The sequence below is a fragment of the Elgaria multicarinata genome, chromosome 12 (assembly GCF_023053635.1).
Source record: "Elgaria multicarinata webbii isolate HBS135686 ecotype San Diego chromosome 12, rElgMul1.1.pri, whole genome shotgun sequence".
NCBI lineage: Eukaryota > Metazoa > Chordata > Lepidosauria > Squamata > Anguidae > Elgaria > Elgaria multicarinata.
The window spans coordinates 20,429,155-20,454,599 of record NC_086182.1 but is presented as its reverse complement, the minus strand read 5'-3'; the positions used below and the strand labels follow the sequence as shown (position 1 = coordinate 20,454,599).

The following is a 25,445-nucleotide window of genomic DNA, read 5'->3' as shown; positions in this document are numbered from 1 at the left end:
AACTTTCAGCATGGTACAGATGCAAAAAGGCCTGAAACCCAGATTGTTTTTCACATCAAAAACCTTCTCACTGGTTATGATGCACTTTTAGCTCAACTCATCGCTCCCATAGATGGCATGGCAGCCCACTGGAAACTACTTGCTCATGGTTGGCTCCCAATTACCTTAGTAAGATATAGGTTATTATTATTATTTATTTATTTATTTATTTATTTATTTATTTATTTATATAGCACCATCAATGTACATGGTGCTGTACAGATTACACAGTAAATAGCAAGACCCTGCCGCATAGGCTTACAATCTAATAAAGTTGTAGTAAACAATAAGGAGGGAAAGAGAATGCAAACAGGCACAGGGAAGTGTAAACAGGCACCGGGTAGGGTGATGCTAACAGCATAGAGTCAGAACAAACTCAATATTTAAAAGCTATAGGGAAAAGAAAAGTTTTTAGCTGAGTTTTAAAAGCTGTGATTGAGTTTGTAGTTCTCAAGTGTTCTGGAAGAGCGTTCCAGGCGTAAGGGGCAGCAGAAGAAAAAGGACGAAGCCGAGTAAGGGCAGTAGAGGTCCTTGGGCAGGCGAGAAGCATGGCATCAGAGGAGCGGAGAGCACGAGCGGGGCAATAGTGTGAGATGAGAGAGGAGAGATAGGCAGGAGCTAGACCGTGAAAAGCTTTGAAGGTCAACAGGAGAAGTTTATATTGGATTCTGGAGTGAATTGGAAGCCAATGAAGAGATTTCAGAAGTGGAGTGACATGGTCAGAGCGGCGGGCCAAGAAGATGATCTTAGCGGCAGAGTGGTGGACAGAGACCAGCAGACTGATGTGAGACGAAGGAAGGCCAGAGAGAAGAAGGTTGCATGGCCAGGCTGTTGATCACTTGGTGGGCTCAGGAGGAGGAACTGGTAGGGGGTGGCAGCAACAACAATTTGTCACAAGGTCCAAGGAGGAAATTCTTTGCATATGTTAAGTGATGTTGTCTGAGAGAGAAGGACTAAGGAACAGAAAAATGGGGTTTTTTTTCTTTCTTTTGGGACTGGCACAGAGGCAGAGTGGATTGCAGGTTGATTGATGAGGAATTCATTTGGAGCAGGATTTGGGAAAGTGGCGAATGATTTTGGGGGGAACTGATTTTGGGGAGATCTTCTTGTGGTAGAATCTGAGCAGCTAATGAGTATTGGGTGGTTTGTCTGTGCCTGGATTATTTTACCTTTTAAAACTGCTTATGGGGGCACAGCTCAGCAATATTTGCTTTTCTTTTTTAAAAAAACAACATGATGATGATGATCATTATTAGTGTTATTGCTTTAGCTTAAGAATGGTTAAGCTACAAGTTAAACTACAAGTTCAATCGCAGCTTTTAAAGCTCAACTAAAAACTTTTCTTTTTCCTAAAGCTTTTAAAACTTGATGTTGTGCAGACTTTATACTGTTAGTTTTACCCTACCCTGTGCCTGCTTACCCTACCCTGTACCTGTTTGCATTCTCTTCCCCTCCTTTTGTTTTACTAGGATTTTATTAGATTGTAAGCCTATGCGGCAGAGTCTTGCTATTTACTGTTTTACTCTGTACAGCACCATGTACATTGATGGTGCTATATAAATAAATAATAATAATAATGGTCCCTCTGTTGCTCCGAGGACATTACCCTCATCTACCTTGGCTCCACCTCTGCTGGCCCACGCTATGCCCCACCAGTCCCAATGGGCAACAGCCATTACTGGATCATGTCCTTTCTTCCTATGTTGGCATCGCACTTCCCTTTTTCTAGCCTCATCTCAATATTCTAATTCTAATTAAATTCCAAATTTGCCTATGGACTTTGTATCTCAAAAGCGAAAAGCTGAATTGAGGAAACACACCTCACTTTGAATTTACACATTAAAAAAAACTTGTAATTTACATGCCAATGTGGGTAGGGAATGTCACAACTAAAATATTGGTATTCTTTTTTAATCCGTCTCATCCGTGATTTGTTCAGCTATGCCGTTTAACTCCAGAGCAATACCGATAAGCAGTGCAGAAGACCCAGAATGTGTTAAGTTATGGAACTGAAGTTAAATATACTGATCCAGCAAATTCTTGAATATCTTGGAATTCCTACAGAACTTTAGATGAGGGATGAGTGAACTTCATATATCCAAAGCAATAAATACAGCTTTCAGGAAGGTATTTAGTTGATCCAACTACTTTTTTCAACATTAACTATTTAAAACAGTCTGTCAGTTTGATACTGAAACTGACATTCAATACTTACAGCATGGAGCAAAATTAATTTTGGACCAGTTTTAAATGCAACATTGTAATATGGTATTAAATATTCCTTTTCCTGACATTTTCTAGCATCAGTACTATAGAAAGTCAGATTGGCTTGCATTGTTGGACATTTCTTGTACTGAAAGTTCCAAAAATAAAGGTACATTGTATTGTTTTCTTTTAGAGTGGAGGACTAAAACCATTCCATGCCGTTATAGCTGAATGCAGTGTGTCCTGTGAAATGCTGGAGGTTTGGGAATGTGGACTGGATGAGTTGCAGCTGTGCAATGGAATTTCCCTAACACACAAATCTTCATGATGTAAAACAGCTGGAAGGAAATCCCAGCATGCTCTATTTAGAGGCAGAACAACCAATAATTTAAATGGAAGATTAACCCTTCAACTTAAAACAAACCTTCGCATTTCCTCCAACATATATTCCAACTATCTATTTCAGGTGGAAAATGCTGCATAAGTGCTGATCTGTTCCCGCAGATAATTTGAACAAATTCAGTTCTGAGAAGGTTATTGTATTCTGAGAAGCTTAAGACTGGCATTCACAAACCAGCACAAGAGAAGTAAGAACAGTTTTGTTTCATCAAATGGGCTGTATTTCCCTGGCCACTTATTAAAACTAAGTAATATATCTTTCTTTTTCATACAGTTGATTTCTGTACTGGCACCGTTTTGGCTATAGGCACATGCAAGTTGTCTTGTTACAACTCTGTTTTCTATTTCTGTTTTAGAGATTATGAACTCTCAAGGCAGCAGCAAATATTTAAATAGCATCTAGTTAGATATTATGATCTATTATTTCTACATGGATTTTAGGGGGAAGTGTGGATTTTTTTTTCTTCCTATGCAAGAAAAGAGTCTAAGGTGTCCAAGCACAATGGAATGTCATCTGTCCTTTGAAACTCTTCCAGAAGTGGAAGATTTTTTAAAATGTTGTGGGGTATTTTGAGAAGAATGACGAAATACACATGATAGTAAAATAGCTACTTGTCAAAGTCACTCACACAACAGCCATGTTTGTCCTTGATCATTTTCAACACGTTTTTATGCAGGGCATAATGTGCAGGAAAGGCAGCATGTCCTTAATAAAGTATATTTTTGGTTGGCAGCATATAAAATATTTTTAAAATCCACACACCCAGGCAAACTGCTTTGAAAATAAGTGGAAAACCCAGAAGGTCAACATTTGGAATTACCTATTCAAAGCCTGTCCACTCCTTTGGTTGCAATATCAGTTCATATACTAAATCTATGTGCAAGATTCATATAAGCATGTCAGACCAAACATTTTGGGATAGGAAACAAATCCCTTCTAAAGACACTTTCTCAAAAATCCCAGGCTGAGTTCAGAAATCTGGGATGCATGTTGTTATTAGAACATTGTTTTGACGTGCTATGTGTTTCCCTAGTGACATCCCAAACATGTTCAAAACATTGCATTTTCATATTATTAATGCAAACCTTTTCCCCTCTACCCCAAAATTATAAATTCAGGATAAACAACTTCTTCAGGAAGTCCTCAAGTCCTGTTAAATAATGATATTAATGTATCTGTTTAAGATTTAGTTGTTTCAGACTAATGGGCATTCAAATCAAACACCTGCATAGATAGGATTTAACATTTAAAAGGGTAATTTCCTATAAGATATCCATATTCAAAAGTCCAAAAACAGACCCTGTAGTGCAAAGAAGTCTGTCTGTCTATCACTCAAGAAAACTACCCAGCAGAATTCCCCTACAACAAAAGTTTTTCATATCCTTCACTGACTTTTGTTGTGTCTCTTAACCTGTAAAATCACCACTCTGGACTGCATTCAGCTAACACTTTACTGCAAGTGATTAATGTAGTAGTATTCACATTTCAACTTTAGTTGTGGTTTAAGTTAATGCTAAATTGGGTTAATGCTAGAAAATCTAGCAATATCAAGCATCCTGCAGAAGCATTCTCAAAAATATATTTTCTATTGTCCTCCCATCAACAACAGATGTAGAAGTTCACTACTATAGCAGAGATGCTGTCCCCCACCACCCTTGCAGGTCACCTCATACTACCCAGATCTTTGTAACCTCATTTGGTTCCCGGGGGAGATTCTGAGATATAGGTACACGAAAAGGAGAGCAAAATTTCTGGTGTGGACAAAGGCATTGACTTCTTTTAACCCCCACCTTCTTCACCCACATTGTCCATTTTCATGCCAGAAAGTTTGGGGAAAATGGAAGAGGGGTGCACATTCCTGTATGTATAAAAAGTTTAGGGCTCTACAAAATGTAGATGCCACCATAAAAACTAAAGTTGCCAAGGAGGTAACTATTAGCAACAAAAATTACTTCCATCTTTATGCAAGAACACCCCCCCTTTTTCTGGATTATGCCAGGGAAAGCATAAACTGTTCAGAGGCCAAGCTAATGATCCATCTGGTTTCACTCTGTGCATTGGGACAAAAGCAGGAAAAAGACAGCCGCAATGATGTAACAAACCTGGAAGCGGAAATGGTGAATCATGGGGTAATCATGTGGAGGTGGAGAAAACCAGGTGACTGGGAGGAAATAATTTGGGGGTTGAGTCAGTTGGATCAGCAAAAGGCATAGGCCAAGGAGGCTCTAGCAAGGAAACTCCCACTTTCAAGAAGCTGGCACGCTGGGAGGTAATGTACTTCTAACAGAACCCTAGGGGTATTTTTTAAATTTCTTTTGCAATATGTGTGTTCCACATATTATTAATTTGCTTACCTTAAATACACTCATACAGTTTGCCCTAATGGATGAAGGGCTGGAAAGCTCTAAATTAAGGCAGGGACTGCTGTGGCGTCCCAGGTAGTAAAAGTAAGGTTGGTAAAGGCTTGACCCGATGCCTATTGGAAGGCAAGAGGAAGTTCCTATATGTCAAACTGGAGAGTAACAGGGAGCATCTGGACTCAGAGGACCAAAGAGCCTTGTGACAATAAAGGACATTACTCCTATACTCTCTGATTACTTGACTAGGGTCTCTAAGAAAGAGATGGTACACACTCAATTTGCTTTTTGCACCTGGTAGAAGGGGAAAATGGGAAAGGACCACAGAATGAAATGGCTATCCATACAGCCTGTTCTTCCAATATGAGAACTGGAAGGAGAAGAAACACCCATTGGAAGAGAAGTGGCTAAATATTCATGACAATGAAATACTTAATGGTCAGGTATTATACGTGATATGGAATATCTGCCAAAACAAGGTTAAATCCAATGGTGGTGGTGCTGTAGTGGAAAGTGATTGCTCTTGCATAAATCAGAGATCCAATTTTCACAGATCCTCCTTTCCTACTGCAGCACTCCACCCTACCAAAAAGCTGCTCCTGTGTCTTGCGGAACCATCTAGAACAGTTCGGGATATGGTGCAGAGGGCTGTGGAAATTGGATGCACTTTCTGCTAGTGCCAAACCATCATTAGCTTTTGTGCAAAACCACCAGCATGGCTATGTTGAGTTATTCCTCATGACACACAGGAACAATCCCATAACATGTTTCCTGAGTGGAGACTAGGAAGCCGTAATGATTATGTAGCACTTAAATAATTAAAGAATCTTGTAGCAATGATATCTCATTGGTACAACTACTCTGGGTGTTTACAGAAAGTGTGTTGGAACTTTTGAGGGGAGGAGTTGTGATATATAAGGCAAAGCTACAAAACAGGAGCATGTTGGGCCTTTCTAAAGTTTGTGGTGGATGGAAGCCACTCTGTACTTTCTGAGACCTAGTAAAGATATAGTTAACACCTCCACAGCCAGTATTGAGTTCTTTATTTGCTAACATCCAGCACCAGATCGAGGCCAGATACACATTCCTTTTCAGGAGCAGAGCAAACATTTAAAAATCTAGAGCTATAGCCGCCGCCCCCCCAAAAAAAATGAATATGGAAGTCTAGATTTTTCCCCACTGGAGGTGAGAAGGAAAAAATGGAATGTGACCAATATACCATGTACCGCTGGACAAAGGAAGCAGGATTTGTGTACGTTTGACATGAAACAGGAAGAGAGCTTATCTCATTCCTATAAAACATACAAACAGTCCACTGTGACAGATCAGTCCTGCCCACAATGCAGAACTGTTTCCCTTCAACCTTTTACATTACAGCTATAAAATTCAGCCTCCAAACTCAAAGCAGAATATAGCCAAAACTAACAACTCCAGGGCAAAAATGAATGAAGCATACAAGCAACGGCTCTTTCCCCAAGAGAAGGAAAAGACAACTGTAGAAGTAGCCGCCGCCGCCACCTATGAGCCAAGAAGAACATTTCCTGAGACAGAAAAATATCTGGAAAATATTTAAGAAGCAATTCTCGAAAGGCTCTAATCTACCACTGGGAAAAATACAATGGAGGATATCATATTAAATATTCCCTATTCATATAAAGTTGGCACCAATGACATTTGTAAGGATTAGTTTTCAAACTTGAGCTCAAGCAGCTATTCTCAACAAAGCTCGCCTCATTCACTGCATGTGGGTTAGAAAAGCTATGTGCTTTTTGTGCAATCATTAGTGAGTGGATACTCTTTATGACCACCTCGTAATATCCCGGAGTCCTTCCAACAAAATACATACTATATGCCATGGACTCACTCACTCTTTTGCCCTAGAAAAGTAAATGTTGTGAAATGTTGAATGAGATCCCAGTTTATTCTACATGCATATTACCAGACACAGTTCATTCTGGGCAAACACTTGTCCATATATCACCTACACTTCTGGCCCAGTTGCTCTTCCTCCTCAATCTGAGAATTCAGATATCAATAATCTTTCCCAAACATTTTATTTGCACCCACAAACGCAGACTCTGACATGTATCCATGTAATAGAACCCTTACACCAAGAGATGTACAAGCAAACATGCTCTTTCTGAAACCATGTGCAACATCTATAGCTGCCCACCTTCCTGTATATTGTTACCATAAGCACTGCAGACTGAATTTTACAAGATTCCCTTCTTCTACCAATTCCACATTTCTGAAAAGGTCTTTTCTAGTTTATAATTTTGATGTTTGTGTACTGTTGTTTTGGCTGGTTACTATTGTTAAGATCTTTAATTCTAAAAGGTATTATATTAAAAAAAATGTGATTAGGCAAAGCAAAAAGAGCAATTATTTATGTCATCATCATCATCATCATTTTATTATGCAGTCACAGACCCATTAGAAACAATAGCAATCATCATTAAAACCATAAAAACACAATCATTAATTCATTATACAACAGGCTAAAAATAGTTATTAAAGCATAAACATATTTAACATATATAAGCATAGTTAATACACCTGATACAAAAGATTTAAAACAACAACATAGAATAGAAGTTACAATTATGATGAGGAAATTGTCTTACAAGACCTTTGTATGGAGAAGAACTTAACTCTGTTGTTGACTTGTTTGTACCTGCCAGGAAGTATTCCAAATACTGTTCCAATGACCTTCCTGGGCATTTTCTCATAAAAGGGCAAAGAAGTCTATTTCACTCCTCCCTGTGGAGGTCACATTAAAAAAAAAAATGCCCTAACTATTCAGCTGCTTTGTCACCACAGGAACACAAGTGATCCTCATATGGGATGCCCTAATAGCACCCTTCCAATATTGCAGAAGGGAGGCAGTTAAATCTAGTCCTAGAAAAAACATGGCAGTACTTGGGGATGGTCAAATATTCCAGATATCTGGCATATCTAGGAAATTCAAAAGTTTGACCAAAATGTATTGGAGAACCGGATTTAAATATGCCATTTGACATAGCTTATTTAAAATCCATGTCCTCAATACGTTGTTCTACAGTAGCTTTTGCCATAGGATAATCTTGTGTATGGAGAAAATCCATAAATAGACCTAATAAACACAGTAAAACCTTTGGACCATGAACTGGTAAAACACCCCTTTGCAAAAGATAAAGATAGTTTTGGGATAGATCAGCATATACAAGCTTTAACCAATATTGAAAGGCAGGGGACCAAGCCCTGCCTTCTATAGATGCAAGGCCAGCCTCCAGGCGTAGTCCAGCGGATGGCACACACCTTGGCATTCCAAAAAGTGAGTATAAGAAGTTTGAAAGAACACTCTCAACAGTTGGATTAAATCCCTGAATCCATATTGGAATAGCATACAACAACTGGGCCAGAATTTTAGCCTTAAATACTTGTAAGGCAACAGGAATAAATTGTGCCCCCTCAGTATAAAATAAAAATCGAAGTACTGCCTTACTAATACTCTGGGCAGCCTAGACTGCAGGCTGCCTGTGGGTAGCCCAGGAGAGTGTAGAAAAAAATGTAACACCCATGCTGTCCCTCTATTAACCACTAATTAATTCTAGAATGAGGTGGGAGGTGGAAATAATGTACTTACACATTTGAAAACTGCAATGAGAATAGGTTGCCATGAGATTCCTGTAGCTAGTACTGAAACCTTGCCCTTTATGTAGAACTGGGCTGAGGATCTGTAATCAGATCTTAGCCTTCAAGGCTCCTACAACAGCCAATTGTGGAAAAGGCAAGGAGCCAGGGCTGTCATCTGTACAAGGAGTATGTTTGGTATGCAGCTGGCCCCATGACCCCCAACTAGCTAGCGCAATGACCTACAGTACACTCTGGGCTCTGAGTACAGTAGAAGTAGTTTCCTAAATGACTGCCTTTGATCTACTCTCCAAGCCTGGAGATCAAAGCGGCTGGTTAGATTGGGGAAGTCCCTGGATCTGGCTGCTGTACAGCTCCAATCTGTTTCCAAACATTGAGTGGTGATGTGAGTTCACTTGCCGTTTACTGCAGAGTCATTTTAAAAGACACTCACAACACCCATAACCACTGGGACAGCGAGCACTGCCCCATTTGGTGAGTCAGCTTTCTAGGAAGTACTGGCAAGAACTGAGAAGCCATGAAACCCAAAATACCCACAGAGGACGTGCAGAAAGTTCTACCCAATTAAAAGTCCTGTGTGTTGTCGTTTTCCAGCTGGCTTATTTTACGCTCCACCCTTCTTTTCTACTCAACGCTCTTGGTCACAAAGGGGGCTTTCTAATCCATTTTGTAAGCAGAGAAGCTGCTGGCGAATGGGGGTGTGTGCCTTTATGAAGGTTGTATAAAGGCTCCTTCTCATTTTAAACAATTTAGAGGGCAGTATGTGGGGGTGGGGAAACACTCTGAAAATATACAAGGAAGGGGACCCAGCTAATGGTACAGGGGCAGCATGAAAAACCAAACACTCCCTCTGAGTGCAAATGGTGCCTCTCACATAGACTTCACTGTACAGGCATGTGCAAAAAAAGAAAGAAAGAAAGAAAGAGGAGTTAATGGCATATTGAAGCTATAAAAGTTTCAAAATGGTTACATTCCAGAGAGATTAGAACAAGCCCTGGTTGCTTGTTACCTTCTCTTCCCTCCTCCTCTCTCCAAGTGGGGAATGAAAAGGATTTTAACCATTTCTGTCCCACATGCTGTTGTGCCACACACACAGTACAATGCACCCTGCTGTCTGTACATTAACCTGCCATTTGCCAAATAGCTTCTCCTCAGCTGGGGATTAACATCCACCAATTCAAACAACAATCCACTGGCCCTGCAATCCTAGGCAGGAACAATGGGGTGCAGACAACAGGCCTTGGCTCACTCAGGACTGTTATAGTCACTGCATAGCAGCCGGCTTATTTCTGGGAGAAGAGGTCTAAGCAAACTAGGTGAAGGAGGAGAGAAAAAACAAAAGAAGACTTGCTACAACCAATTAGGAATTTTAATGACCAGATTTCCTGCTTTTGTTACACACATGGTGAAGAAGATGTTATCTCAACACAAGGCAAGCTTGATTCTGGTTTTCTAATCCCCAGAGTATTCAGTAACTGATCACATCAAGTACTTTTCTTTAAAGACCTGTCTCTCATGGGCACCTTTCACACATCTCAAATTGTCTGACTGTCCACTTTGCAAACCATTTTTACATATTCTGTTAGTAGCGCTCTTAATTCTGTCAGCAGCTGGAAACAAGGGGGAAGTTAACACCATGTTAGCAATCGTCCATCTTTCACTGGCCCTCTAATACACCTTTCCAGAAGTGCTAAAATGTCATCCAAAATATTTTCTTATCATACAACATCCTCCAAACTGTCGCCTTAAATTTCCACAGAATCTTTGCCTGAAATTGTTCAGCCAATTCCATTTTGCATACTATTCAGGTGTTGTTTTTAAGAGCATCTATATCTATATGTAAAGGCCAATTCTCAATATCTCATCCATATCCCAAGATTATTTCACGTTTATTGGGATGAAGAGGCAAACCCAGGATGGGGTTATGCAAAAATTCAGGCTTGATTCTCAAGCAGACAGCAGTTTGAGCCCCCCCACCTTCAACACTGTCCCCCATCCTTTTACTCTTTAGTGTGTAAATGAAATACTTCTATGCACTTCTATGTGGAAAAGTAATGGCTTCACTTAGAGACAACATTGTAGTGGGGTCAAAATTTGGCTACCACCAAACACTGGGTGGACTGTACAAGACATCACCAGTATGGGAAGAGCAATGCAATCAAGGCAGCTTCAGTGTTGAGGGGGAGTGCTCCTTACTGCCTCTGAAGTTTGGGGAAAACGGAGACAAGTTTGGAAAAGCACAAAAAGGTAGGGCACAAATCCCTGTGTTTCACTGAACAGGAGGAGCTGTGATGGGTTGCTCCCGGTCTTCATTTCTAATCAAGAAGAAACAAGCTAAGCTGGATCAAGGAGGTGCTAGTGCCTTATTCGGCAACTCCCAGAGTTACCATGTCATACTGAATTCCCTCAGGCAGACAGGGAATCTGTGGTTCCATGCTGAAAGAATATACACTCCATTTCTCCCACTTAAGCTTCCATTCACTCATGAAAGTGTATTATAAGCCCTAATTTCAAGTATCCTAGTAATTACCATCATAGTTAGTATAGGTCAGAGATGCTCAGAAGGATCAAAGTAAATGTTATTCATAGGACCTAACAATAAAGCATACCCTAGAAAAGCAGGCTATAACTATATTACATAAAAAATAAAATATAAGTGTATCCAAACATCCAAGGATGTGTATTTATTTATTTAGTAAATTTTTAGCCACCCTTTCACATAACTAAAGAATAAAACAATACAATACAATACAAAGAAACAGTAATAAACAAGAGCCAACTGAGCCATAAAACAATTAAACCAGCTATATAAGATGTTGGAATGCCTGAAAAAATACAAGAAGTCTTCACCTGCTACCAGAAAAACATGAAAGTTGGCACTGCATGAGTCTCTCTGGGGAAGGCATTTCAGATACAGGGTGCCATGACCAAAGGAAGAGCTCTGTCTTGTCAGCATGACCTGCCTAATCTCAAGTAGTGGCGGAACACTGAGGAGAATGAAGGCATTAAAGTTGGGGCAGATTCATATGGTAGAAGGCAGCCATTCAGGTAACAAGGTACCAATTCATTTAAGGCTTTAAAGGTAAAAGAAGCACTTTGAATTGTGCCTGGAAACAGACCAGCAAGCAGCAGAGCAGTTTCAGAACGGGTGAAATATGTTCTTTATAGCGAGTACCAGTTGGTAGTTAGCGGCTACATTTTATATCATCTGAAAAAACCAAAGGCAGCCACATGTAAATTGCAGAAGTCCAATTTACAGGTTATCATGATATGGAAAACTGTGAGTAAGTTATCTGTGTCCAGGAGGGGTTACAGCTGACACAACAGCCTGAGTTGGTAAAAGGCGCTGTGTGACACGTATGCCAGCTGGCTCTCCAGTGATAGATCCAGCACTATTACCATCCCTGGACTGCAAACCTGGTGCATCTAAAATAAGCTTGTAGACTCACCAAATAATAGAACCTCAACCTTATCTGCATGTATAAAGAAGAAGAACAGCATCAGAGTGTTGCTATAAACAATGTTCTGAAGGATCCAAATTCAAGCAAGTACTACTTCAAAGTAGTGCATACTTCCACTCATACATAATTTTACTTCTCATTATGTAAGCTTTGGTGGGAATATGTAACTAGTTGCCTGCATTGTAAGTATTGCCTCCAGGCAACCAGGAAGGTAAGACTGATAAAAGTTACATACATACAAAGTATACCATTATTCTCAGGTCTCACCAGTATAAACCATCAATCCAACTCTCCAAGACCCAGGATTCAAGCTTAGACCACCATGGCTAAAATTAGTTGGATTAACAGACTACTTCCTGAGCTTAATATCAGGTTTTGACCAATTGCAATATGCTTTTTCTGAAAATAGCCTGTTATTGAGATTAGAGTTGCAATCCTATACACATTTTCCTGCAAGTAAGCCCCATGGAAGACAATAGATCCTAATTTCTGTATCCTGTCTACAGAAATTAATAAACTGCGTAAGGTGGTAGACTCTTAACATCTTGGTTTACATCAGATAAAAGGGAGAAGGATGAAGTAGTATAGTTTAACAACTGTTATATGAGGTTAACTTTGTATATAATTAAAGATTTGTATATAATTAAAGCTAACCTATGCATTAATGATCTATTTAAAATCTGGCAAATATATAAAACCAAATTAAACCTTGGACTCTCTCCTTTGACAGCCATTAACTATAAGAAAAAAAATTAAGATAAAAAGGTCTGGGAAACATGGCTATTTGGGAGGAACACCATCTAACAGACATCAGGAAAATCCTTAAGAATGTTTTTTTTATAAAAAGCTGTAGTGAAGTGACTGAAGAAAGGCAACAAAATTATATACATTTTTTCTAATACTTCCAGTTTAAAGGTAAATTAATGCACGTAAGGTGCAATTCTATGCATGCTGGCTGGGGAATGTTGGGAAACGCACGACTTTTTTCTGTCTAAACATGCCCAGGATAGTGCTCTTAACAGATAAATATGGCTCAATAAAAGAGTGCACCAAATATGGAAATCGTAATTCTGAAGGGTTCATCTAAAGCAAAGATGCACAACTCCCAGCCTGTGCCTGCTCCTAGTGTGACCCAAGGACAGTGGCACTCCACTCACTTTTTTCCTGCAGCCCAGCTGATCCACCTGCCAGCTTCTCTTCCTCTCCCACCAGGGAAACACTTTATTTTCAATTAGCTGCTTATCAGATAACAGTTTTTCCCTGCTGGGGACAGGGAGGGGGCATGGGGAGGAAACTGAATGATTCATTCCTGCTTAATTCTGATGCTTGTCCTGGACAGGCTTGTCCTGCTTACTTCTGAGGATACATGTTGCTCATCGATACATCTGAGTAGACATGCAGAGACTTGATATTGGGATGCCATTTGAAAGAGCTGATTGATTCAGCCCTATTTACTTATGAGTAGAAAAGGGTTCCGCAATGCACTCGTGGCAATGGAGAAACTATACAGCCCAACTGTGTGTACACGCGCATGCGCATGTGCAGCCCCTGGACCACCAGCGGATACTGAATGCAGTCCTCAGGGCTGAAAAGGTTGTGCATTCTTGATCTACAGGCACTTTAAATAATCTGTATATAGTAATAGCAAACCTAAATACGATCAGCAATTTATACCAAGCCAAATCGCAAAATCGTTTAGAGTACATAGAACGGGATCTGTAAACACAACCCCAAAAGTACACTACGCAAGGAATATTTTTATAAATTAATACATGGATGGTAATGTTTTAGGCTTAGTAAGATTTACACATAAAAAGAAAAGTGCCAGAGGTGTGACTCCAGCATAGCACATTTAAATTTTTTATTATTATTTTAAGCTTTCGGGAAGCAGTAATAATTGAGATCAGAAAGTTTTTAGGTTATAGACTTCCCTCAGACCCATTCATTTTATTTGGCTATCTAAAAGCTATAGTTGCACTTTGAGATGGTGATTAATTTGCTAAATACACATGGAAATTAGCTATAGATGGAAGAAAATCAACCCACCAATAATTGATGTGTAATGTGGAAGGATATGAGACATGGCTGTATTGACAAAATTGACCAACATCATAAGAGTTAACAGAGGGGAGGCTAATGGAAGATCATTACATAGGAAAGTTGTACCTTCTTATTCTACACTAGAATGAAAGAGTTCAAGTTGCTGTTCAACCTTATTCTTGCGAGGGATCATTTAATGATAATGATAACACATTGAATATACTTATTTCATTATTATTGATATTGTTAGTCATTCTTATTGTTTATTCTTATTACTATCTTTATTACTTCGCATTACATTTTTTGTTATTCTGGTTAAATTCGTATTGTTAATCATTGCTACTATAATTTTTTTAAATAACCAACTTACTTGTATAATGCCCACTGTAAGAGTCTTTCCCTTGACTTAAGAGGGATAATACAACATATTTGGCACTCATATGAAATGAAATTGTCTGATTCTCACTAAAAATAGAAAAAAGAAACTTCTCCAAATTACACTCAAATTTCAAGACGGGGAAGTTTCATCACAAATAAAAATCTAGGTCTAGTTTAAGCTGATTTTAAAACTTTTCTCAAAAGCTCTACTATGTATTATTCACATTTTTACTATATCTTTCCAATCAAAAGTAGTTTATAACAACAAATCAAAATGCATATGAAATAGAAAAACTTTAAAAACAGCAGTGAAAAGCATACGTTTTCCTCTCCTAGTGAAGACAGTGGGAAGATTTGCAAGTCTCTATAATGCAGCCAATCACTCCTCTGCAAACAGGAGCAGCTGAACAAACCATGGGCCTTCAATCTATGGTTGGTTTAGCGTGACATGATAACCAGGAACTCTAGCTTGTCTGTCCTAAGACAAGCCAGAGAAATGACCCCAAAAGAAACCCTGGGTTAATTCTTCACGTTTTGAAAGGCTCTTTGTCTACAAACAGCCACTTGAGAAGGCTGTAGAGAGGGAGATGAAATGGGAAGCAGGGCCATTCCACAAACCCTGTTGAATGTTTTCTTCTTACCTTTCCATCCTTTTGTCTGTTGTGTCATTTCAGATTGTTAGCCTGCAGGCAGGGACTGTCTTGTTTAACAGATTGTATGTAAGCCATTCCAGAAGCCTTTTTGGTTGAAGGGCGGAATAAAAATACTTTAAATAAATAAGAAATGATAAGCCAGGGTTCCCCTGGAATTCTGGTTTATCGTGCTGTGTGAACCAGGTCATTCAAAACAGCTAATTAATATATATTGAACAAAAGGTAATCAAAGCGAAGACCAGCATAAAACAAACTAAGACAACTTTTTAAAAATGTATGTAAATCAGCAATAAAATCAAAAGCCTATTGAAAAATGTAGTATATTCACATGCTTACAGAACATAGACAAAAAGGAAGATTATCTAACCTCTTGGGGCAGGGAGGTCCACATAGAGGATGCTGCTACAAAAAAAAGCTCTCTTGCTTGTTGCCAGCAACTCAGAAAGTCATAGTAAAGGCCAAGAAGCCCTAATTAGTAGAGCTTAAAAAGGTAGGCAGATTCACATGGAAGATGATCCTTCAAGTAGACTAGTCCCAGGCTTTTAAGAGCTTTAAAGGTAATAGGAAGACCATTTTATTTTCCTAAGCATTTAGCATTCTAGTCTTTTAACACTGCTGTTTTAAATCTGTATCGTAAATCTCTGCATTGTTAAAAGGTTGCAACATTTAGCTTTTATATTTTATATTGTTTTATGCTGTACCTTGTGGTTTTAATTTTTGAGAACCATCCAGAGAGCTTCAGCTATTGGGCGGTAAAGAAATGTAATAAATAAACAAAACAAATGAAAATAAATAAATTGCCAGCACCTTGAATTGCACTTACGAAACAGGCTGACAGATAGTCCAACTGATATAACAAAGGATTCATATGATCCCAACAATCTGCATTAATCAAGATTTTCACAGCAGCATTCACCACTGAAGTTTCCAAGTGGTCTTCATGGATACCCCCACACAGAACATGTTAAAGTAGTCAAGTTGCGACTAACGGAGGTATGATTGTGTCCAGGTCCCCATACATTTTCCAAGTTGAATGCAATAATTCTGCAACCAATTCTTATGAACTTGCACTAAAGCTGTAGGGACAAAGCAGTGATTAGAAACTCAATAGCTTCACAAATTAAGCTATTTTGTTTAAACAACTAAATAGCATTTACCCAAGCACCACCACCACCACCAACCAAATCCACAAGAAGCACTTCCGTTTGCTTGTTTACGTAGCTGCAGTATTAACTGCTTGGTCACCAGATTTTCACCCCCACCCTTAACAATTAAATAAAATATTTAGACAGGGTGGTGTAAAGACAAGGTCTCCTCCAGACCTAATTCAGCAGAGTGTGTTTGTTCTTTGCAGGCCACAGGCTAAAGCTTAAATTGCAAGTTTGTTTGTTGATGTAACATGACAGATCACAGGTCTGCATCCTAACAGCTGCAAACGTTCTAGCAGGACACTCTGTCTTGGGACTATTTAACCCTAGGAATGAAAATGTTTTAGAGCTGTGAATTCCAAAAGCATAACAACAAAAGAAAAACTTTTCCAAATTGGGATATGTCTAAGGGAATGCAAAATTCCAGTTCATAAAGCACAGTCACTTACATTCCGTAACAGCCACAAATGAATAGAACCCCTGAACTTCTGTGACTGTTCATATGTAAACTCCCAGGAAAATAAGCGTGACTCCTGTTGCTGGACTTTCAGTTACAGAGAGTGTAGGCCCTTGCTACCTGTTTTTTCTCTTTGTCTCAAGCTTTCATTTTTCTGCTTATACTCACATACAACAATACAGTATCCGTATTTGTATTTATTACAAATGTGGGGGGGGGGAGTGCTATAACTTCCAAGACAATATAAAATAACAAAACCCTCCAAAGACAGGCATCAAGCTGTCACCATTACATATGAAATTAATATATTGAATCCAATATTAAGTGTAATTTAATGTAATGTAATTAGGGACTAAATGAGAAACATTTCCTATTGAAATGCTGGAGATAGTGCTCTGGAAGAGATATGCGGGATACTGGAAACTATCACAGAATCTATGTAGAGGGAAGTTCAAATAGACGCATATTGGAAAGGACAGAGCAAACTGGTGGTGTGGCCGTACTCAGGGCACAGAGTTGCAGGAAGCCTCTGAAAAGCAACAGGGCCTCTCACCCCCATGGGAAAAGGGAAGAGGCAGAACACTGGAGCTGCAAATCCAAGGTTGAACAGGATGGTGGCAACACGTGGGTCAAAGGTCAACCAGCCAGCCTGCTCTGGTTTCCATGGATATGTGGTCTATTCATACAGTACACAGAGGGCTCTTCACAGCCACTTACACACAATTGAGCTACTACTCAAGGCTCTGCAAGCCTGGTCTTGGGAGTACAACACATTAGATTGGAAAGTTTAATAGAGTCAATTAAAACAGAGAATAACCACTGAAGAGAACTGGTCCTGGAGAACTTAAGAGACATTGTCACAATTACCTAATCACAGCTGCAGGATAAATGCCAGAAGTGTGGATGAGGGGAATTATCTTACTCTTATATGATGTTACCTGTATGTCATCAATGTTGTCAACAGGCAACAACAAGAATTACTAATGACCAAAATTGTGCATACTCAGCATGTCTTGGGAGTTACTGAACAGCAAAGAATCTAAACTCATGTAGAAAAGCTCCTGACCACAGGGCGCAGCCAGCTCTTTGAAGCAAAGGCTGAGTGCACTTTCCTTCTCCTTTGCCTTCCCCATGCAGGGGAAAGTGAGGGACAAGGAAACTCCTAGCTCCAGCTGAAAATTTGACTAGGGATCCAATGATGTCACAAGGCAGGACCTGCCCCTGATGTCACAGGTGGGGGCCCACACACTAATATGATCCAACTTCTGGGAGTACGGGGGGAGGGGGCAATTCAACCTCCACCCCAAATCTCCACTCTGCACTAAGACAACCAAGGCAGTCTCTGACCGAAACCCCAGTCAAAATCCAGACTGAAAATGTTCTAGATAATCCATTTCACTCAAAAGTTTTCAAATCACTTAGGCCAATTTCCCAATCTTTGTAAGAATCATTGAAATAATGAGAACTGGAGATGTCTGAAAAACTGCATGCAGTTTCTGTTAAACCACTACCAAATTTTTCCAACTGATTAACACTGAAGATGAGAATACAAAGAGAGAATACAAAAATTAAAATACCAGGAAAACATAGACACTACTTTAAAATCCAATATAAACATCCGAAGCAAGATAGAAGGCGGGTAACAAGCTACTTCGAATGAGCTCAAATCAGATCTATATTTCAGGCTACGTATGCAACATTGGGATCAGATTGACTCACTTGCTCCTGCCCTTTCATAGTTTAACAAGTCCATCAACTGGCATTACAAATGAACCAGGTAACTGTCCGCATAGACTGTGTCATAAGAATGAAATGCAAAATTCCTTATACTATTTCCCAAGATGAATGCAATAATTTTGCAACTAAACTCCCATGCACTGCCATTGTAGGGGACAAAGAAGTGATTAGAAACTCAACTGCTTCACAAATTATACTGTTTTAACTAGTCCAAAATATGTCTCCAATGCATTTACCCAACCCCCCATACCCACAAGAGGGACTTCTGTTTGCTTGTTTACATAGCTACAGTATTATCATGAGAGCTATATGTCAAGCTATGAAGGCAGCATTTGGATCAGCTTGACTTTCAAGAATCAAAAATCTCAACCCAGCTTTTGCACAGATATACAAACCTCTACTCCAAAGATTTGGTTCTAGGTATCAAATGCTGGCAGCTTTTTTTCAACCTCCACAAAGCTTATAGAAGTCCTTTCTTACTCCTATAAACCCCAGATTGTCTTTTTAATCAATTAGCTGCCTGAATTTAACAAATTAACACAATTACATTTAAACACATCCACGGTCACTAAGGTATGTTGCAGTACACCTCAATGGTGATTTTTTTTAAATTTTTTTTTAGGATTCTGAAGGAAGGTTTTTCTTAAATACAACATAGAATTTAACAAGCTAGCAGCAATGATAGCAAGATGGAAAAGCTTTCTTTATCCAATAAGTCTGGGCAGTGCACACAATAGAAAGCTCTTTAAAAGTCTGAAAGCCCTCATTTCTTTGCTTGTTGTTACTCTCACCAATTAATCAAGGAAGCAAATTTTAATCTGCAAGTAAAACTGCAGGAGGCCCAGGAGACTCCACATATTTTACTTTCCCCTTCATTTCCTATACTTTCCCCTCCCCCACTCCTCTGTATTTCAGAACACACATCCGTCCACATCCATTTCCTTCTTCAAGTTCCACAGCCTATATTAATCCTTATCCTCTCTCCTCAAATGAGGAGAGCCTGTAGATGTCTGTGAAATTCGCAATTTCACAGGCAGTACAGGCAGAAAGGAAGCTCTCTATCATTTTCTTTCATGGGATACTGAGAGAAACATTCATGCCAGTATGATAGTTTCAGTGAGATGTCATGATCCCATGACAATGTTATGATCTCTGCAGCCTCTGCTGCAGGAAGTTTTCCTCCACCTCTCCCCACCTGCAAGGATCCAGATTTGTGGGCAGCCTCAATAAACCATTTCCAGTCCTGTACTGTAATAGATAAAGGCTGACTCCAAATTGGAATTACATGCAATCTTGGGAAACTATGTGCAGCAAGTTTCTTTTCTTCTTTTTTGCCATCCTAGCCACAAGATCCTCCTGAAAGAAACAAGGAGAGCAGCATGTCCCTCCCAACCAAGAGATAGATTCTACTCCACCTCCTTCTTATTCAAAGAAGTTTATTTCATGGAGATACTGTATCTTTCAAATAGAGGGGAATGTGTGTGTTTCAAATAGTTCCCTTCTATTTCTTGAAGAAAGAAAAGGCAACACAATACACAAGGAGAAATAAATGTACGTGTCAGTGCTGAGCCTTAGGCAGCAGTTAAAACAGTGCCAGGAACCAGACACAGGAATTAATGTTGTTTCCCAAGTAAAGTCTCGAACTAACATGGAAGCCTGATAATCCTATCAGGGAGGAGCCAACAGCCACCCTGAATCTACAAAGTCCTTCATCCCCTAGGGAACACTCCAACATATAGCCCCAGTAACTCACTGCATTGGGCAGTAGCACATACATCTGTGAGTTTCCCAGGTTCTAGTAGTGGCTTGGCAGCTCCTGACTGCGTGCCACATTTCTGAAGTGCTGTGTTTCTAAGAGTCAGGTCACCTTTCACCACTTAAAATCTGTGCTACTATGGTAGTTGCTTTAAAAACTGCAACTAAAAAGAAAGCTACAAACACCCTGAAACTACAAACCTGATCCTTTGGGGAAGCGCAACCCCTCCTGAACAGGTTGAATACTACTATGGCAACTAGATGAACTGGCCATCAACAATACCTCTAGCGTATCTGGATTCAGTTTCAGTTTATTGGCCCTCATTCAGCCCATTATCACAGCCATGTACTCATCGATCACATCCACCATTTCACCTGAATCCTATGAAAAAGATAAGAGTTGTGTGCCATCAGCATACTGATAATGCTGCACTCCAAATCTCCAGATGACTTCACCATACAATTTCATGTTAAATGCGTAGGGGACAAACAGAACTTTGTGGAAATCCAAAGGGTAAGCACCAAGGAGTCAAGCAGAAGTCCCCAACACTTCTGGAATTCATTGTCCAAATATGAGTTGAACCACTGTAGAGTAGTCCCACCGAAGCCCAATTTAAATGACCTTTCCAACAAGGTATCACGGTCAATGGAATCAAAAGCTCCTGAGAGGTCCAAGTGAATTAAAGGATTGTACTCCTGCTTTCCCCCCTGCAGAACAACTAACCTAGGGCTCATCCACACCAAGCAGGATATTACACTATGAAAGCAGTATACAAAAAGCAGAAGCCACACCAAGCAGGATATAGAGGTATGAGAGTGGTACATGGTATGTGTCAATGGGCCCCAACAGTTGTCAGTGCACTACAATACCACTATAAAGTGGTAGTGTGGCTCCTGCTTTTCATATACCACTTTCATAGTGGGATATCCTGCTTGGTGCAGATGTGCCCCTAGTTTCAGTTCTAAAACCAGACCTAAACCCTGACTCAAAAGAATCCAGAAAACCAGTTACCTCCCAAAAGTACCTGGCTCTAGCTGGCTACCCCATGCTTAAGCACCTAGCCCCAAGAAGGGTATAAAGAATTCCCCCCCCCCCCAGATGTGATTACACTAGCGCCTCCTGTAATTCTTAAAGAGGAATTTATACCTTCCAGGACCCAGCTTAATTTATATCTTCCAGGACCTGGATTTTTTTTTTTTTTAGGAGGGAGGCCATCTCCTCACTACTAGAAATTATCTGCCACAGGGGGGAAGGGTTGAGGAGACAAGTGGTCAACCAAACCTGACCAAACACCTTTTCCACATTTAAGAATATCTGACAAGACAGTGCTCTGGACATCACAGACTGCCTTGCAAAAAATGTGATGTCTATGTCATGATGGCTGCAAGTGATTTTGTCTTCAAAATGTCTAGCAAACAAGTTATGGTGTGCTACTGGGCGTTCTACTAACACTCCCATTAGGCCAGAACACAAAAGACCTCAAACTACATAGAAGAGCTTCACTGGGCAACACTGAGAGGATACAATGGTGGAGGGGGAAAATGGTTTCATCATACCTTTATTATCAAGAAGTTTCTACTAATGTTCAACTGAAATCTATCCTCCTGAAATTTAAACCCATTGAAGCTAGTCCTGCCCCCTGGGACAGAAAGAGCAAGAATTTGCCCTCTTCTACATGACAGTTCTTCAGGAATTTGAAGAATTCTATCATACTCCCACCCCACATCCTGCAGTCTTCTCCAGGTTAAATATACCCAAATCCTTCAACCTTTCCTAATAGGACTTGTTATTCATACCACAGACCATCTTTTTTTACACCTTCTCTGGACTTATTCCTATATGTCTACATTCTTCTCAAGTAGGTCTCCAGATGGTTGAGACTCCCATAAGCCCATACTAGCCAATAGTCAGGAATGCTGGGAATTGAAGTGCTTTCTGAGCACTTCTAAACTAAATAAGAGTTTAAAATGTTGAAAAACAAATCGCCCCCGGACTGAGTCCTGGAGCAGCCCATTCAAAATTTCCCTCCAGTTTGACGAGGAACCATTAATGAGCAGTCTTGAGTATGGTTTTCAACCAGCTACGAATTCATCTGACACAGTATCATGTAACCAGTTTGCTAACCGAAATATCACAGGGAATTTTGTCAAAACCTTTGCTGATATCAAGATAAATTATGTCCACAGCATACCCACAAAGCACTAAGCTAGTAACAGAGAGAGAGAGAGAGAGAGAGAGAGATTAGATTTGTCTGGCAGAATGTATTTTGACAAAACCATACTGGCTTCTACTAAACACTGCATTGATATAAAAACGCTTAACAACTGACTCATTTATAATCTGTCTCTTCCCTGGTATTAAAAGTCAGACTGACTTGCCTGTAGTTTTCTAGATCCTCCTTTCCCCTGTTTTTGAAGACTGGGACAACATTTCCATGTGTTCAGTCCTGTAGCACCTCACCCATTATCCTAGGATTTCTCAAGGATGATAAGTCAGTAGTTCTGAGAGTAAAGCAGCAATTTCCTTTAGTATCAAGGTGCAATTCATCTGGCCCTAAAGACTTGAACTCATATAAGGTAGCTAGGTATTTCCTGAGTGATTATCAAAATTCATCTGACCATGACCCTGGTGAGACTTCACCTTTTGTGGAAAAGCCCAGCCCAGCAGAGAACCCAGAAGGGGAAAAGTTGGCTGCAGGGATATAAACCTCTCAGCCTCTCCTAGGCCTTTGGTGGGATAACGGCTCCCTATCAGACTCCATAAACTATCCCAGCTTGTCCTAGCACCAGTTCTGATTTACCCATTGAAACGTACAAGAAACTGATGATAGACAACAATTCCACATCAATCTTGAACAGTAATTCTGAGCCCTCACCATTTATGCTACTTTTGTGGGGTTGCACACAGTTCCCCCTTTGGAGAAATCAGAGGCAAAACTGAAGTTGAACAGTTCAGTCTGTTTTCCCCTACCCATTAATGTTTTACCATCTTTACTAAGCAGCAGCTCTAGCATTTCCACCTTCTTCCTTTTTCTTACTCTTATCAAACTCAGTTTATTCTGATTTTTAGGTTTCCTGACACTGTTCACACAAGTCTGGGCTACTCACCTATACTTAATTTTGGTGGCCTGCTGTTCCTTACATTTCTAATAGGTGTCCTTTTTTAATAGGTGTCCAGAACATCATTAAGGTGTTTGTGCATCCACACTGATTATTTTAGATGTTCCCCATTTTTCTTACTCATTGGAGTTGTTTGTGATTGCATATCTGTGATTGTGAACTCTTCCTTCAGGAACTCCTACCCATTTGAGGCACTTTTCCTCATTAGTTTATCTAGCCATGAAATCCTATCTAGCATTTTTCTGAACTTATCTTCGTTTTCCATAAGATCAGTTATTCCAGAATTACATAGTCACTTTCCCCCAACATTCCCAATACTTTAACCTCATTGATGAACTCATCCCTATTTGTTAAGATCAAGTCAAGGATAGCTGATCCCCTCATTCCTTCCTCCATGTCCTGAAACAGGAAACTGTCAGCAAGGCATATAGGAATTTGTTGGAGGTTCCATGCTTGGTGAAATTTTGTCTTAAAGTAATTGACGTCCCCCATTATACATCATCCACATCCTCTCCTTATTATGGTTGTCTGTAGTAGGTGTTTTTATTTAGTTATTCTCCTTTTATTTTTCTTCATATGTTCTCCAAAGAATTCACTGTCTTGAATTTCTGTACAGATGTTCACGTTTTTGCCATAATACTACTACTTCCCCTCCCTTTCTGATGCATCTATTCTTTCTGAACAAGTTATATCTTTCAATTGCTACATTCCAATCATGGGAGTCATTCCACCAAGTCTCAGCTGTACTAGGAATGCAAGCTTATCTTGTTTATTTCCCATATTCTATGCATAAGTGTATAGACATAGAAAACCTTGGGTATTACACTCCAATGTCTCTCTTGCTATTTAACTTTGGGGTTGCTAGGCACCCCAACAACTCCCCCAGTATCTCCTGTAGCACCCAAGTCCTTATTCTTTAGTGTTTATCTTTTGGCTTACCTTTGGGCTTTTGTCTCCCATACACCTTTGCTCTGGAATAAAGACTTACTTCTTATAAGTATCTCTAGGAATGAAGTCTTACAGAGCAATTCTATACTCCCATTATGCACTATGGGATGAGGTGTTGGGGAGAGAGAGTTACCCACTACTATGGAACTGCCACATATGCTCAGCCCAGGAGGCAAGGGAAAAAACCAGACCACCTGAAAATACAAAAAACGCTGGGAAAATAGTGGACACCTCCCCAGCAGTCCTACAAACTCCACCAGTACCCACTAATCAGAGATGGTGCTGGTGATAACACTGATATGACATACACACAGAGGAGCCAATAAACTCATGGCAAGGATATGCTCCTACAACACACATACATCAAGATGACACCAGGGTGCCCCCATTTCATTAGCCCCAAGCATAATGAAAAGTGGGTGCCTGACCTGGTCACCTAACAGCTACATTCTTATTTATTGCCTTGGGACTACAGAACAGAAGGGAAACACAATCTGGCCTCTGCTTTTGGCCAAAGGATTAAGGGCCATTGGGAGGTTGTATTGCCTGCCTCAGAAGGAACATCATGGCAAGGGGAAGACCTACTTGGCCCCAAGCAATGCCCAGAGGAGCAGCTGCAGGAAACTTGCTCCTCACCGCCACTGGAAAGAACACTCTGCTCCAGCAGAGTGTTACCCTGGGACTGCAGAACTAAACCATACTTTGAACCCGAATAGTGCTTTTTAAACTTTGTGGTAGGAGGAGGACAGGAGGATTATTTCAATCTGTTATAAACACCATGATAATTTGATCCAAAGTTAGGACATACAAAATAAATCAATTTATAAATGCACTTGGTTACTTTGGGGGGGGGGGCTGTTACTCTTTCAATAATCTCAAATTGCTTTAACAGTTTCCCAACTTATTTCCCTACAACACATGTTGATTTGTGTATGAAATTCTCTGAGCTCAGTTACAGCAAAGTGATTAGGGTCATGATAATGCATTATGGAGCTCTTCTCCCTGCACTATATGTGGTGGTTTCATATAGGAGGAATGGGAAAAGAATACAGCTATCCCTTGCAATGCTCCAGAAACCTCCCCTGCACAACCATGAACCTAAGCTCTTCAGTGC

At 40.0% G+C, this 25,445-nt stretch overlaps 1 protein-coding gene across 1 annotated transcript in view; it reads right to left on the bottom strand.

Moving 5' to 3' along the window:
* Positions 1–25,445, bottom strand: part of TCF7L1 (transcription factor 7 like 1) — an 85,204-nt gene that overhangs the window by 16,381 nt on the left and 43,378 nt on the right. The gene's annotated exons all lie outside the window — the stretch shown is intronic.